Raw genomic sequence first — 15345 nt, forward strand, 5'->3', positions numbered from 1 at the left:
CCACAGTTATGTAAGTTTGTCAGCCAAAATTCACAAACCATGAATATTCATAGAATGCAAATGTGCTTGTCATGTCACTTGCTTTTCTTTTTAAGCCTATCTCTTTAGCAAGCGTTAACTGATTGCTGTCATCTTAATATTAAAATAATTAAAATAAGTGGAGGCAACAGTAATAAACTTAATAATTGGGGGCGACTGTAACCAATCTGGGCTCGCTCTTTTTTCCATCACAATGACACAATGTACAAATGATACGTAGACACTGAATTGATTATTTTTTTCTGTTGTAAATTGTGAGTTCCCCTGTCTATGGAGTTGTTTGTACGTTATTATTGTATTATTCTACCTTGATTTTATTCATGTACGCCGTTTTTGTGGTCTATCAAATAAACCTAACCTTGAACCTTAATAACATACTAATTCCTCAATTAAAATGCACTGTCCTTAGAAGAATCACAGACCACACAAGGAAAAGTCCCTTTGGAAATGCTTTATTCATGTGAAGTCTAAAACTAAAATGAGCCCAACACTGACCGTGTTTCACCCACGCAAAGGCTGCGTCATGGGCTATGATAATCAAGCAGTGTCAACAAGCCAAACAAATCTCTCAATGTATTGCAAAGAAAATGTCAAATTTATTCAAAAGACAAACTTATCTTCTCAAGCTGACTTAAAAAAAACGATCCTCAATTCAATGTTAAGCTTCTGCCTTTAAAGCGCCTGTGGTTATACAAAATCAAAGCAGTATGGTAAATACTGCTGTATATAAACCGACGAGACCCATTTTGCCAAAAAATGGCTTCATTGGGGTCTTTCAATGAACAGGCAACCAATTTTGCAGTTGTTGTGTATGCAGCAGACAAACTTTCATCTTGGTTAGGTGCTGCTAACAAGCAGCAGAACTAGCAGCAATAGTTCCGTACAGCCCAATCACAGTCAAAGTTACTACTACTACTTATCATTTCTATAGCGCTACTAGACGTATGTAGCGCTGCTCCCTCTAAGTTGAGCAGGAGTCCTCCAACTGCATTACTGCCAGTGTGGGGTGATGCTTCAATATTATATTTTTAATCGCTGGAGACAGGCAGGTGTGCGGGTTGCGGGATTTTGGGCGGCTTTTTTTTGCCCCGCCGTGATTTTTTCGCCAGCTACGGTTTTTTCGCTGGCCGTGGTTTTTTTTGCACGACCATGGGTTGGCTGGTTTTCCCGCGGCCAATAGAAGCCCCACAAAGGCGGGCTTAATGATGTCATTTGTATGCAAATGACCTCATTAATATTTATTAATGATGCCAGTCATATGCAAATTGACATTCATATTTATTAATGATGTCATTCATATGCAAATGACTTTGTGCAGTTTGGGGGGCTGGTTTTGGGCGTGGAAAATGTTTTCCATCTGGCAACACTGCTTTTCAGCTTAGAGGGAACAGTGAACACATTCAGGGTTGTCCTTCCCAGGTCACACATACTTTGGGGGGTTTTCTTGCTGAAATAGCCCCCCACACCCACACAGAGTGGAGCCAGGCATATTAGTGTTCCACTACAAACACAATCTCTGGGGTAAGAGAATCAAATCAGTAACTTATTGTACATATAACAATAAAAGCAAGTAAATGTCTCAGAAAAAGGAGGAAAAATGTCTCAAAAAGCTCCAGACAACATATGTCTATAGAGTTAAAACCCTTTCACCGACTCAAAAAAACCTCCTTAATAAAATATGTAGCAACAAAAAATATGTTTTTTTAAAATTAATTTTACAAGAGTTTCAAATATTTTAACATCTCCAAACTGAAGGAATGCCGACGGTTGCCAGTGTTTCACTTAGGCTGCTTCAGGGCACATGGATTGCACCAGATGCAGAGTGGCTAAAAAATGTTTCTCTCAGTCAACAGTCTATTGTCTGTTCCAGCCAGGGCTCCATTGCAGCTTATTTATCTCAGGACCTGCACCCCCTAATGTGAACCTTGATGTTGGTGCTTGCTCATGCCACATAGGCCAGCTGTAGATTGGATGTATGCAAAGGTCACTGGGGGAACCCTATATGCCAGGTTTGTCTGCCCCTGATACCAGAATTGGCCTTCCTGACCACATGGCAATCCAGGAAGCTCAAGAAACTGCACCACTAGCTCTACTGCCTTTGATCTGAATCTCCACCCTCTGAGACCTGGAAAGTGCAGGGAGGAGCATCTGGGCGCAAATGTCCTATTAGTTACATCCATTTGCATGATGTGGTACCATCCGTTTCCCACTACATGTGGAGGATGGTTTATTGATTATTATATTTGATATACCACCTCTCATTCAAAATAGTGAAACGATTTACAGTTTAAAAAGAGTGAAAATAAAAAAGAAAGGAGCTCTATTAATAGACAGGACAGAAAAAACTAGGACCAGAGGAGAATGTAAAGTCAATGGATTAAGTAAAAATAATAAATATAATCATAAATATTGGTATTATGTACATATACTCAGTGTGCATGGTAGAATTCATACTGGATCCAGTTAGAAATGTCACAGTTTATACCTGCGACTGCATAAACTAGTCAAATCATCCATTTCCAGTGTTTAAATGCTCTTCATGCAGGGAATACACTCCAGGTTCAAAGGACTGTATCCGAGGCACTGTTCTCTAAGAGCTCAAGTCTTTGATTTACTCAAGGTCATATTAAGATGTGAATTGGGTGATCATATTAAGGGTTGCCAAGTGTGTAGCTCTATAATTTCATCCAAGTAGCCATTTAGCCCCTGAAAAATCCCAAATGTCCTTCTCTCAGAGGCGTGAATGTCAGAATATAATAGGCTACCTTTGACTGGAAGGGTGGTAGCTTACTGTTATTACAGGATTGAGTCAAACAAAAAATAATGCTTGCTTGAATAATTAATCAGCCAAACCCTTTCAGAATCAAATATTAGGAGTTCACGATTGTAAGAATGTGAGAGATTTATGAATTAGAGGGAATTGGAAGTGTTTGGCTTGACCTGTTAGATTTAGTTCTTACTAGTATAGTTCCAGACCTAATTTCCCAAAGCAGAAACGTAAACTGTCTTTAAGTTTGTATAATTATTATGATGTGACTTTCTGGTTTGGGTTTTTTTTTTAAACCATGGGGTAGCAGATAAAGATAGAACAGCTATTTATGCAATCTTATTTATCTGCTAAACCTGGCTGGTTATGTCTGAATAACACCCACGGAACGTCCCTGACATAGCCAGCTTGAAGTTCAGTAACAGTCGTTTACAGTCGTTGGAACTCACTGGGTTCAACTCCATGATGCATTGGACTGTTTTCTTTTAACTTGTCCTTAAGGATTTTTTTCAGGATTTCTTTCAGGGTTTTTTCAGGTTTTTTCTTTCAGGATTTTTTCATGATTTTTTCCTCAGGATTTTTCTCAGGATTTTAATTGTAGGATTGTTTTGATTGATTGATTTAGTTTCTTGAAAGTTATTGGTTGTGTGTGAATCAGCTGTGAACTGGTGGCAAACTGCGATTGGACAGGGTCTGGTTATAACCAACCGTTCAGTTTGCTCTGATGTTTGCTAACCTGAAGGCAGTGGGAAGTTAACCCTCCAGCATTTGGATGTTAGACACCTTTTTGTAGTGACTTTTGTTTGACTTAAAATAATGTTTTGTTTTTTTTTTCATTTTTTGGCATGATGCACATTTTGCCCTTGTGTTTGTTTCTAGTATGGCAATGTGGTTCCCTGAAGAAGCGGAGCGAAACGGGACCCTTGGGACTGCATGACAGTGTTTCTGGAAGCAAGGAAGTACCACCCTTCATTTCAACTGGACAGCAGACTAAGATAAGTGATTTGAATTCTTGCTGTCAGTTTGGGTGTTCAAAAACGAATAATTTAATTACATATATATTTTTATACACATTTTTTGCATATTTAAACAACAAAAGAAAGTATCTAAGGGTTTTTTTTAATGTCTATGATTACTTTTTGCACTGTGTGCACCTGAAAAGTGAGAGTGTTGCCACAGGAGTGTATGAGACATTTTCCCCATTTTTTTGAGAAGTCACATATTTTGGTCTTCACTGGCGGACATTGTGTTGTTTAACAGCTATTCTTATTAGTGAAGTTGATCTTTTGTGTGGATTCCTACAATAACCTAGCCAACTGCATTACAGACATTACCAAATTGAAAGGAACTATGATGTAAGCGCCTATGCATAAAATCCACTTGTTCAATCTGCCAATGTCCTAATTCTAACCTAACAAAATTCAACTCCTGCCACACCCTAGCAGTTGGATTCCTCTGATGTCTCTGCTCCAATTCCAAAAGTTGTTCCTGCAGCCGAAGCTGTGCCGTGGCCCGCTTTCTTTTCCTATGAGCACCCCACACACTCATAGCATCCAGTGCCTGAATGAAAATGGCGATAGTCAGTTAAAGCACTGAATCCCTGAAGAAGTCTGAGGGTGAAACGGGCCCCAGTGGGAACAGATAAGTATGCTGCATGCTACATACAAAATTTATGTTGATGATTTTGAATATGTTTATATGACTATGAATTAAACTAATAATAAAAGCTTTTGAAAGGGTTTTTGGCTGATGATCAACTGAGGTCTAGTAGATTCAGTCTATGCTGAGCTCTAATTGAGCACTATGTGAGCGTTCCATGGTCTGGTCTGTAGGGTGCTATATTACCATGGACTTCTGAGGTTTTTTCCCTTTCTTTCCCTTTTGTAAGGTAATGCAATAGGTGGTTTGGTATTAGCTTTAATATCCACTTTGGTTGAAGGTTTGATCATTGTTTGTGGATTGTGGAATCAACTTTGTCAAACGTTTTTTGAAAATTTTCTTCTTTGGCAAGGAGAAGTCATTTTCTATTATTCTGCACCTTCTCAAAAGAGATATTCCTAAGCAGTATTTTGATATTTTGTATATTGGGGGCTCAGGATCGCACAGAAGTACTTGGTTAAAGTGCTATGAATTTATTGCTATTTTTGAAAAATTTCTGTAATAGTGTCTTATAAGAGAATCTGAAAATTGAGGTATGGTTGGGATCTAAGAAGAAAGAAGAGATACCAGAAGAGAGACTAGAAAGATCATCGCTGATGTTGTTTGTATATGATTTTAATGTGTGTTTTATCAGTAACCCTCTTAGATGATAGGCAGAATATAAGTCAAATGAATAAATACAAGAAAAAGGAACCTGTGGAATACCACAAAAATGAGAAGGAAAAGTTTTTCCTCTTTGTAGGGCCCCTTTTATCGCAGGTTTGTAAACGGGGTCCTTAGTGCCTAAAGCCAGGGGCCCATTGTGCACACAAGTTGTGGAATAATAGCACTTACATGCATGATTGGTGCCACTAATTAGCAATGATATGCATAAGTTCTAGGCGTTATTCTTTAACTTACGTGCCAAAATCATTTACCCCCTAATTTTATAGAAATTGTGCGCACAATTTAGTTGAATAATGAGCAAATTAGTGCCAATAATTGGCTTTTTAACAAGCAATTATTGGCACTAATTAGACTTACTTGGGATGTACATCTAAAATTTACATGTGATCTGAAAAAGGGGCATGAAATGGGAAGGTCATGGGCATAATGGGGACGTTCCTAAAATTAATACGTTGTTATAGAAAAACGGGGATCTGCACCTAATTTAGACATGTTCATTTGCATCTCATTTCAGTTGGTGCAAATGGCTGTGCCTAAAGATAGACATGATTCCCGAGCGTAAGTGCTATTCTATAAACCACACTGAACTTTAAGCACGGCTTATAGAATAGAGCTTTTCGCGGCTGTGATTTTCTGGGTGCCATATATAGAATCTAGCCCCCAGTGTGTAATCAAGGGCACAAACATGGGTAGAGTATGGGCATATCATTGGTGTGCCTCAGAGATATGATCGTACCTTATAGAATACTATAAGTTACGTGCACATCCGGGCACAATTAAGCACCAACAGTTACAGTTGTCAGGTGTTATTTGGTGCATAACTTTAGGTTATATATACCAGTTATACTAGTCAAACATATAAAAGGCAAGTGACCGTACTCACTTGCAAATGCGCAGTAGAGACTTCCCTCTCTGTCCCGCCCCCGCGTCAAGACGTGATGACGAGGGGAGGGGGGCGGGACAGAGAGGGAAACTGCGCGGAAGTGGAGGGAGGGAACCGCTGACGTCACTACCGCTCCCCCCCAAGGTAGCCGCTACCGCCCCCCCCCCCCGGAGTCGCCACCACCCCCCCTTCACCCGGCCCGGGCCCTCTCTTCGTTATTCAACTTACAGCAGCGCCGAAAACAGCAGCAAGCAGCTCAGCTTCAGCTCCCGTCGGCCTTCCTTCCCTGCCTGTGCCCCGCCCTCGCCGACGTGACATCACACGAGGGCGAGGCACAGGCAGTGAAGGAAGGCCAACGGGAGCTGCTGCTTGCTGCTGTTTTGGCGCTGCTGTAAGTTGAATAACGAAGAGAGGGCCCGGGCTGGGTGAAGGGGGGGCGGGGGCGACTCCGGGGTGGGGGGGGCGGTAGCGGCTACCTTGGGGGGGGGACATGGGAGGTCTCAGAAGGAAGGGGGCCTTGGAGCTGGGAGGGCTGGACTGAAGGGGGCCTTCCAGCTGGCTGGGAAGAAGGCACGGGGGGGGGGCCTTGGAACCGGGAGGGAGGGCGGGCGGGCAGGGGGCCCCTTACAGTTGTGAGGGAATGGGGCCCCTTACAGTTGTGAGGGAGAGCAGGGGGCCTTGGAACTGGGAGGGAGGGAAGGGGGCCTTGGGAGCTGGGGGGGAGGGCCTGGGGCCTTGGAACTGGGAGGGAGGGAGGGCGGGGGGCCTTGCAGCTGGGAAGGGGGGAGGACTGGAGCCTTGGAGCTGGGATGGAGGGACAGAGGGGTCCTTGGAGCTGGCAGGGAAGGAGGATGGCAGGGGGCCTTGCAGCTGCAACGGGAGGGGGGCCTTGGGAAAAAAAACATTCCAATACGCGCCCGTTTTAACGGGCTTAACGGCTAGTATTCTATAACAGCATCCTGGTGCCAAGATGCTGTTATAGTATTGGCTATAAGGGCATGGCACCTAAATCTGTGCACGAAGTGGCAGAACAAGAGGGTCCAAAATTGCAGACTAACACAGCAAAGAAACAATCGCAAAACAGGGTCTTCAGAAGTGGAATAATCAGGAGTTCTCTATTCACAGGACCCGACAGGGGCCGGGTTTTGGCGCTCATGCGTCAGGGGTCAAATGAGATGATCAAATCTCAAACAAAACTGTAAATAAAATACCAGGAGCAATCAAAAAAATCTTTGGATGCTATCAAAAGGACATAAAAACCGCATCTCAAACAGACGTGTCTTCGGTAATCAATGTATTGTACAGGAGACTTCCACGTTTGGCAGGTTTTTTGAAAGATTCTCAGGACATTTTCAATGTCCCTACTTGGATACTTCTTTTCTGTCCTACAGAACCTATGAAAAATGGCATTTTTAGCTGAAATGTCACCTAAGTTTATGGGACTAAAAATTATCCAGCTGCTATTTAAAGTGAGTTAACCGGCCAGGAATGGCTGCCAATTGGTTAACGTGTCTCAATGGATAACTGGTCATTTTCAGCAGTGTTTAACTGGTTAATACCAATGTTGGGACATTCTGGGGGCATAACCAGTTAATTCCTGATATTCAGAACTTAACCGGCTAGGCTTAGTGGGCAGATAAGGCTGCATAAAAAGGAGGCTTATCTTTGCCCGTTTAGCCATGGCTGATTAAGACTGAATATCAACTTAACCAGTCATAAGCTAACTGGCATTGAAAACCCCATATATTTGATGCCAGTTGCCGGAAACAGCCCTGCGGATTGATTATCTGGATTGAACTCAGGCAGTGGGCAGTCAAAGCACTGCCCGCTGCTGGCTGAATAAACGGGGGTTATGCTCTTAAATTTTGAGCTACCTTCAATTTCCTAGATTTAGGAACCTATTTTTAGGTGCTTAGTCTTGATGTGGCTGTGCCACATGAACTTTATCTTACCACAACATCACTTTGTATTTGTTTACACTAGAGTCTGTAACGTCTCTCCGGTACTATGTAAGCCACATTGAGCCTACAAATAGGCGGGAAAATGTGGGATATAAATGTAACAAATAAATAAAATCAGTGCTAAATATGTTGCTGAGGAGGGGCTTTGGGAAGGGGAATGCTTTGTTGGGAAATTTAAGGCAGATCAGCAAAACTAACCCCCTGATATTCACACCACTGCCCAATTTAAAATGCATTTAACTTCGATCAAAATGTGTAATTGGGTGATTGTTTTAAAATGTCTGATCAGATGAGATCGGATTTCCTCTGATTCTAGTGGTTTGATTGTACTGTTATATGTTGTTCTGGATAAAAAAAAAGTTTTCAACTAAAAATGTTTAATCAAACAACAGCTATAAAACATACTTGTATTAACCAATTATTGTAATACCGAGTTGTAGTTACCTTATCTATTTGTAAATTACAGCTTAGCCCAGAAGAATTTAAACTGCTTTTTGAACTGTTATTAATGAGGTGCTTGCAGCCAGATTTCTACAAGCACTGCAAAGGTGTTTCTGACAGGTTTTCCAACCCACAATTTCTTGGTAAAATTTTGAGTCATATGTTTGCTACCCAAATTAATTACCTGCCATAAACTGTTACCGTGTATAGCAGCAATTGGCAGCAGGAAGGCATACATCTATTTTGAAGTGCTTGAATGAAAACTAACCTCTCAGTGCCAGGTCTAGACGCTCTTAAACTGCCAAAAAATCAACATTGAGTACAGCAAGCTAGAACCATGAAGCTAAAACAATGAAATGTTGCAGACAACTAGTTTTTAATTTACTGACATGGTGTTAAGAAAGCTCGGCAAAGGTAATATCAGTGTCTAAAGCAGTTGGTATCCCAAACTATTTCTAAATGCAACTTAGAAAACCATACAATGATATGCCATATAAGTTTGCTATGGGCTATGCAGAATAATAATGTCAAAGTGTTTATGAAAGTAAATAGCTATGCAGGATTAAAGAAGCAGATCGATGCACGCTAAATATATGTGTCCCAAACTTAACAGAATAAATGCTACTGCAGTTTATCCTGAAAGAATTAGATCGAACTAGTAACTTAGCAGAGTTTAAAAAAAAGATTTGGACTTATTTTTTAGAAGACTGAGCCATTAACCATTATTAATATGATTAGCTTTAAGTGTCTCGACCTTCCACTTCTGGAATGAAGCGAAATTCTATCTGGGATCTACCAGGTACTTCCAAATGGTCCAGACAAGCCTCTGTTGGGGACAGGATGCCGCACAATGGACCTTTATCTGACCCATCCTGACACTTTGTGCAGTATTTGCTCATTAACATTATTAAAGTTCACGCCTTTGCTATTCAAATAGGGATGCATATGGCAAAATATTTCTGTTGTTTTTCAGAGTTTTTCCTGTTCAGACATTTTTGACTTCTTATCTGTTCCCTTCTCCAATACTGCCAACTCCAGACTTCGCGCCTTCTGTCTCGCTGCACCCTACGCCTGGAATAAACTTCCTGAGCCCCTACGTCTTGCCCCATCCTTGGCCACCTTTAAATCTAGACTGAAAGCCCACCTCTTTAACATTGCTTTTGACTCGTAACCATTTGTAACCACTCGCCTCCACCTACCCTCCTCTCTTCCTTCCCGTTCACATTAATTGATTTGATTTGCTTACTTTATTTATTTTTTGTCTATTAGATTGTAAGCTCTTTGAGCAGGGACTGTCTTTCTTCTATGTTTGTGCAACGCTGCGTATGCCTTGTAGCGCTATAGAAATGCTAAATAGCAGTAGTAGTAGTAGTAGATTTAAATTATTGAGACATTTTTCCCTGAAGCTGGTGGCTTCATATATGGTATGACGCCAGCTGGTTCTTTCCAGCAAAAGAAAGGCACAAGGAGTTCCTTACTTTTTTTTTCTGATACTTGATAACACTTACATAACCATTCCCTGTGCCCCAGGTCCTGACCACCAAGAGAGGTTTCAAACACAAGTAGATTGCTTCTTTCTTTCTCATGGTGGTACTACACATTTGAGTTTAGATATACCAGGCATATATCAATTTATGTAGGCTATTATGTGCATGTGGGAATAGCCCCATGTGCTTAAATTAATCCACTCACATTTTCTCATTTTAATTGGCTTCTACAGTAATCACATAAATTGGCAATGGTGAATAGGATGAACACAGCCATTGCCATTTGCATTGCAGAGATCCCTGCAAACTTCTGTTGAATTCACTGCTAATAAAAACTTTTCTCTTGTTTTCCTTGTTTTAACCTTAATAGTGATACACAAAAATCTATATATGCTACATTATATTCTGTGATTTATTTTGGATAATATAACAGGGTGCCTAGAAAAAGAAGATACTTAGGTATATATGTTATGACCATTTTATAAAGGCATCAACCTCATCTCATAGCAAAAACATTCATCTGCTCATTGTCACTCTAACTTGACTAAATTCTAAGGTCCCAAATAACCGTCAGATGAGAGTGCTAGCTTCCTGCAAAATAATTTATGCAAACAATAGCAACTCTCATCACCTGATTCATTTGCCCACAAATTGGATCTTAAATTACTGAGGGGCCCTTTTTCTATGCCACAGTAAAATGGCCTTAGCACGCCATTGCATGGGTTTTTCCTGCGTGCTATGGCCATTCTTACTGCAGAAGTAAAATGGTTGATTTTCCATTATTCGAATTAATGGCCATGTACTAATGTTGCCATTAGTGCACAGTCATTTAAATGAACACTTGGCCATTTACCAACACCTATTTTATAGGCAGTATGAGCTCACGGGCTAATCCTGCACATCAGTTAGTGTGCAATAATGTAGCTGCAATAACTGTTTAGCACAGAAATGCTCACTCTCTGCCCTCAGACGTGTCCCCACTGTGAAAAACAATTAGTGTGCAGGTTGAGAATTCAGATTGGGATCTTACTGCAGGACACCTGAGTGCATCCCACAATAAACCCTTTTAAGCTGTGGTAGGCATGACTAGCACTTACCGCAGATTAGTTAAAGGGCCCCTGAAATAGTCATCAATATATAAAGGGTTAAATTCTATATTTCGTGCTAAAAAAATGGGCACCGATGGAAAAGCGCACCTACACATATTCTATAATCTGCACCTAAGTTAGGCTGTCCACGTGACTAAAATTTAGGTGCAGTCATTTACACCAGTGAAAAACTGGTGTAAATGCCCACACCTAACTTTAGTCATGAAACGGGTTTTGCGTAAGTTTTAGGAATGCCCAGGACCCCCCCTTATGCTGCTTCCATGACTACACCCCCTTTTGAGATCCACACGGTAGAATTTACGCAAACTACTTTATAGCATATGCTTAGCGAGTAGGGCATATGAATTCTAATTAATGCCAAATTAGTGCTGATCAGTGCTTTTTGCATGCTGGTACGTACTGGTACGGTTTACCAGCACCTTTTTTACCTGCTCTCCATTGGTGTCACTATGGAGCTGATCCCATTTCTCTCCCACTGCTTGCATCTGAGAGTCTGGCTCCCAGTAGTAATCAGACAGAACAAGGCCCGGCACCAGTGCTAACTTCAGCATTCAGCAGCTTTCAAGCCTATCCGTTCATGTAGGCCCTGTTGGTACCACCCCTCTGATGCATACATGTCAGAGAGGGTGGAACCAACAGGGTCTTCCCGAGTCCATGGCTGAAAAGTGTCCTCATCACTTGAGTTAGCGCTGGTGCCAGACCTTGTACTGTCTCATTACTGCTGGGGCTAGACTCTCAGCAGCTGGCAGTAGGAGAAGGAGGAAGTTTGAGGAAAAATACTGGACTTGGGGGGGGGGGGGGGGGGGGGAGGGCATTCCACTGCTTTGATAAATTTTACTTCCTTAAAAACAAAACAAAGAAAAAGCAAAACTCAAGGATTATGCTAATTTTTGCATATTAAACTACCAAGGCATATCAGAAAACATGGCACAGGACTCTTTTTGGCTATTTAATTAGCATAACCCATGGCCCCATGGGTGAGAAATTTTACCAGTGAACAGGGATTTCTTTTTTTGAGCAGGGGAGGCAAATGCCCAAAAACCTTCACTGCCTGACTACCAAAAACCACAATCTTCTTTACTCAATAAACAAGTTTATCTTTTATGATCTAATATACCGCCTACTTTGTGGATATACTGAAGCAGTTTACAAAAAAATTAGCAAAATTAAAAAGTAAGAAAAGAACTCCAATTGCAGATAGCACAAGGAATTTTAGCTACGTCCTGCAAGGTTCCACTTTAGGAGTCACCGACCAAGAAAGGAATCTAGGTGTCATTGTTGATAATACGTTGAAACCTTCTGCTCAGTGTGCTGTGGCGGCTAAGAAAACAAATAGAATGTTAGGTATTAAGAGGGACTTCGAAAAAAAGATTGTGTTGGAGGCAAAAACACATAGTAAAATTTGTTTTAGGTATATTAAAAGCAAGAAGTCGGAAAAATAATCAGTTGTACCGCTAGATGACCAAGGCGTAAAAGGGGCGATCAGGGAAGACAAAGCCGTAGTGGAGAGATTACCTTCGGCCTTCATCAAGGAAGATTTGGGTGAGATACCAGTGCCAAAAATGGTATTCGAAGCTGATGGGTCGGAGAAACTTAATGAATTCTCTGTAAACCTGGAGGATGTAATGGGGCAGTTCTACAAACTGAAGAGTAGCAAATCTCCTGGACTGGATGGTATTCATCCCAGAGTACTGACAGAACTGAAAAATGAGCTTGCGGAGCTATTGTTAGTAATATATAATTTATCCTTAAAATCGAGCATGGAACCAGAAGATTGGAGGGTGGCCAATGTAATGCCAATTTTTAAAAAAGGTTCCAGAGGAGATCTGGGAAATTATAGACCAGTGAGTCTGACGTCAGTGCCGGGCAAAATGGTAGAGACCATTATTAAGAACAAAATTACAGAGCATATTCAAAAGCATGGATTAATGAGACGTGGAGGGGGATAATCGAACGGGGGCGCCCATCTCTAAGGGCGCCCATCTCTAAGGACGGCCCTGTAAAGGGGCGGGGCAACCCGTATTATCGAAACAAGATGGACGTCCATCTTTCGTTTCGATAATTTGGTCGGGGATGCCCAAATCATGAAATTTAGGTCAACCTTAGAGATGGTCATCCCCGGTTTTCGGCGATAATGGAAAGCGAGGACGCCCATCTCAGAAATGACCAAATCCAAGCCATTTGGTCATGGGAGGAGCCAGCATTCGTAATGCACTGGTCCCACTAACTGAATGGAAAAAGCCCTTCCTTTACCGATCCGGAAAGGAACGTGCATGCATGAAGGAAATTGCATGCAAATGAGCTGCTCGCTGTTAGCTCATTTGCACATGATTTCCTTCCTAAGAAGAGGAAGCAACAGCAGTTGAGGATGTCCAAAATGTGCATGTTTCTGTGAGAAGGACGTCCATGCCTTTGCTATGCCTCCGACACCCTCTTTATTTATTTATTTGGATTTTGGATCACAAGTAGCAGCAGTGGGATTTAAACTGGCCACCTGATTGCAAGACCAGTGCTCTAACCACTAGGCCACTCTGCCACTCCTCCACTCTACTCCCTTGAAATTTGGCCGTCCCTGGGGGGGGGGGGCAGTTGAGGACGTTCAAAATGTTTGAAAGAAGGATGTCCACGCCTTCGTTATGCCTCCGCTGACACACACACACACATACCTCCCCCCCCCCCACAGGGACTTGCATACTGCCCCCTCCCCCACAGGGATGGCCAAATTTCAAGGGAGTGGAGTGGAGTGAAGTGGAGGAGTGGTGGAGTGGCCTAGTGGCTAAAGCACTGGTCTTCCAATCCAAATAAATAAATAAATAAATAAAGAGGGTGTCAGAGGCATAGCAAAGGCATGGATGTCATTCTCACAGAAACATCCACATTTTGGATGTCCTCAACTGCTGTCGCAGGGACAGAGGCATAGGGAAGGACATACTCTTAAAAAAAAAAGATGAAAGTTTTTGACGTTTTTTTTTCCAAGAAGGATGCCCATCACAAAAGCTGCAGGAAGACATTCAGCTCCTGTTAGAGGTCCCTGAGGAGCACTTGGATGTTTTTTTTCTTCACAGAAGTCCTTCCTAATTACCTGATGTAAGCCTGCCTTTAACATGCAAAGCAGTAAACAATGGAAATGTTACACAAGGGAAGAGCAGTAGCACTTAAATTAACTGGGGCTCTTTTCAGCACTGTTTCTCTTCTGAGGTTCAGACTGCTGACAAATTTCCTGCTCATCAGGGATGTCCTTTTTTTTTTTTTTTTGAGTGAAGGACGTCCATAAAGGACATCCTTGGCATGCGCAGAGCAGCCGGCATAACACTTGGCTGCTCTGCGCATGCTCCACCGGCCGACTGTTTATCGATGGAATAGAGAATGGAGGAGTGGCCTAGTGGTTAGGGTGGTTAGGGTGGTGGACTTTGGTCCTGGGGAACTGAGGAACTGAGCTCAATTCCCACTTCAGGCACAGGCAGCTCCTTGTGACTCTGGGCAAGTCACTTAACCCTCCATTGCCCCATGTAAGCTGCATTGAGCCTGCCATGAGTGGGAAAGTGCAGGGTACAAATGTAACAAAAAAAATGCAAGTGAGTTACAACGAGCAGCTCATTTGCATTCCTTTTCCTTGATGCATGCCCATTCCTTACCAATTCGCTAAGGGAATCGGTAAGGGAAGGGCTTTAACGATTTTTTAGTGCATCTTCCCCTCAGACCTGGGTACAGAACAGAGACAATTCTTGTGTCCCTTTTTAATGATCTGCGCAGAAACCGTGACAGGGGATCTGTCTCAATAGTAGTGTTGTTGGATTTCTCAGCAGCTATCATGTCTACAAGGCTTACAGAAACAGGCATCAGTGGTACAGTATTTGCATGGTTCAAATCCTATTTGTCAGACAGACAACAATCAGTTCTGTTCAGCAACAGTACATCATTACCTTGGGTATTGAACTGTGGGGTGTCACAGGGATCCATTCTGTCTCCTATTTAATATCTACCTCAAGTCTCTGGCTGAGCTGTTTCATTTGATGGACACAAAATTCTATAATCTATTCTGATGATGTGCAACTATTCATACCCATTGAACCAGATCTACCCACAGCTTTGAGTAAACTGACTGCCTGTCTAACCACAACTCAGGAATGGGCAAAAAAACCCCAACAAACTCTGCCTGAACTTAAGCAAAACAGAGATTTTATGTTTCAACGTTTTTTTTATTGAGGACAAGTCAAAAGGAGCCGATCTAATACACCACAATGAGATTTTTTGGATGCCTAACACAAGTGGATAAGCATTGCCATAATGGGACAGACTGAAAGTCCATCAAGCCCAGTATCCTGTTTTCAAC

The sequence above is a fragment of the Microcaecilia unicolor genome, chromosome 2 (genome assembly GCF_901765095.1).
Source record: "Microcaecilia unicolor chromosome 2, aMicUni1.1, whole genome shotgun sequence".
NCBI classification, from domain to species: Eukaryota; Metazoa; Chordata; class Amphibia; order Gymnophiona; family Siphonopidae; genus Microcaecilia; species Microcaecilia unicolor.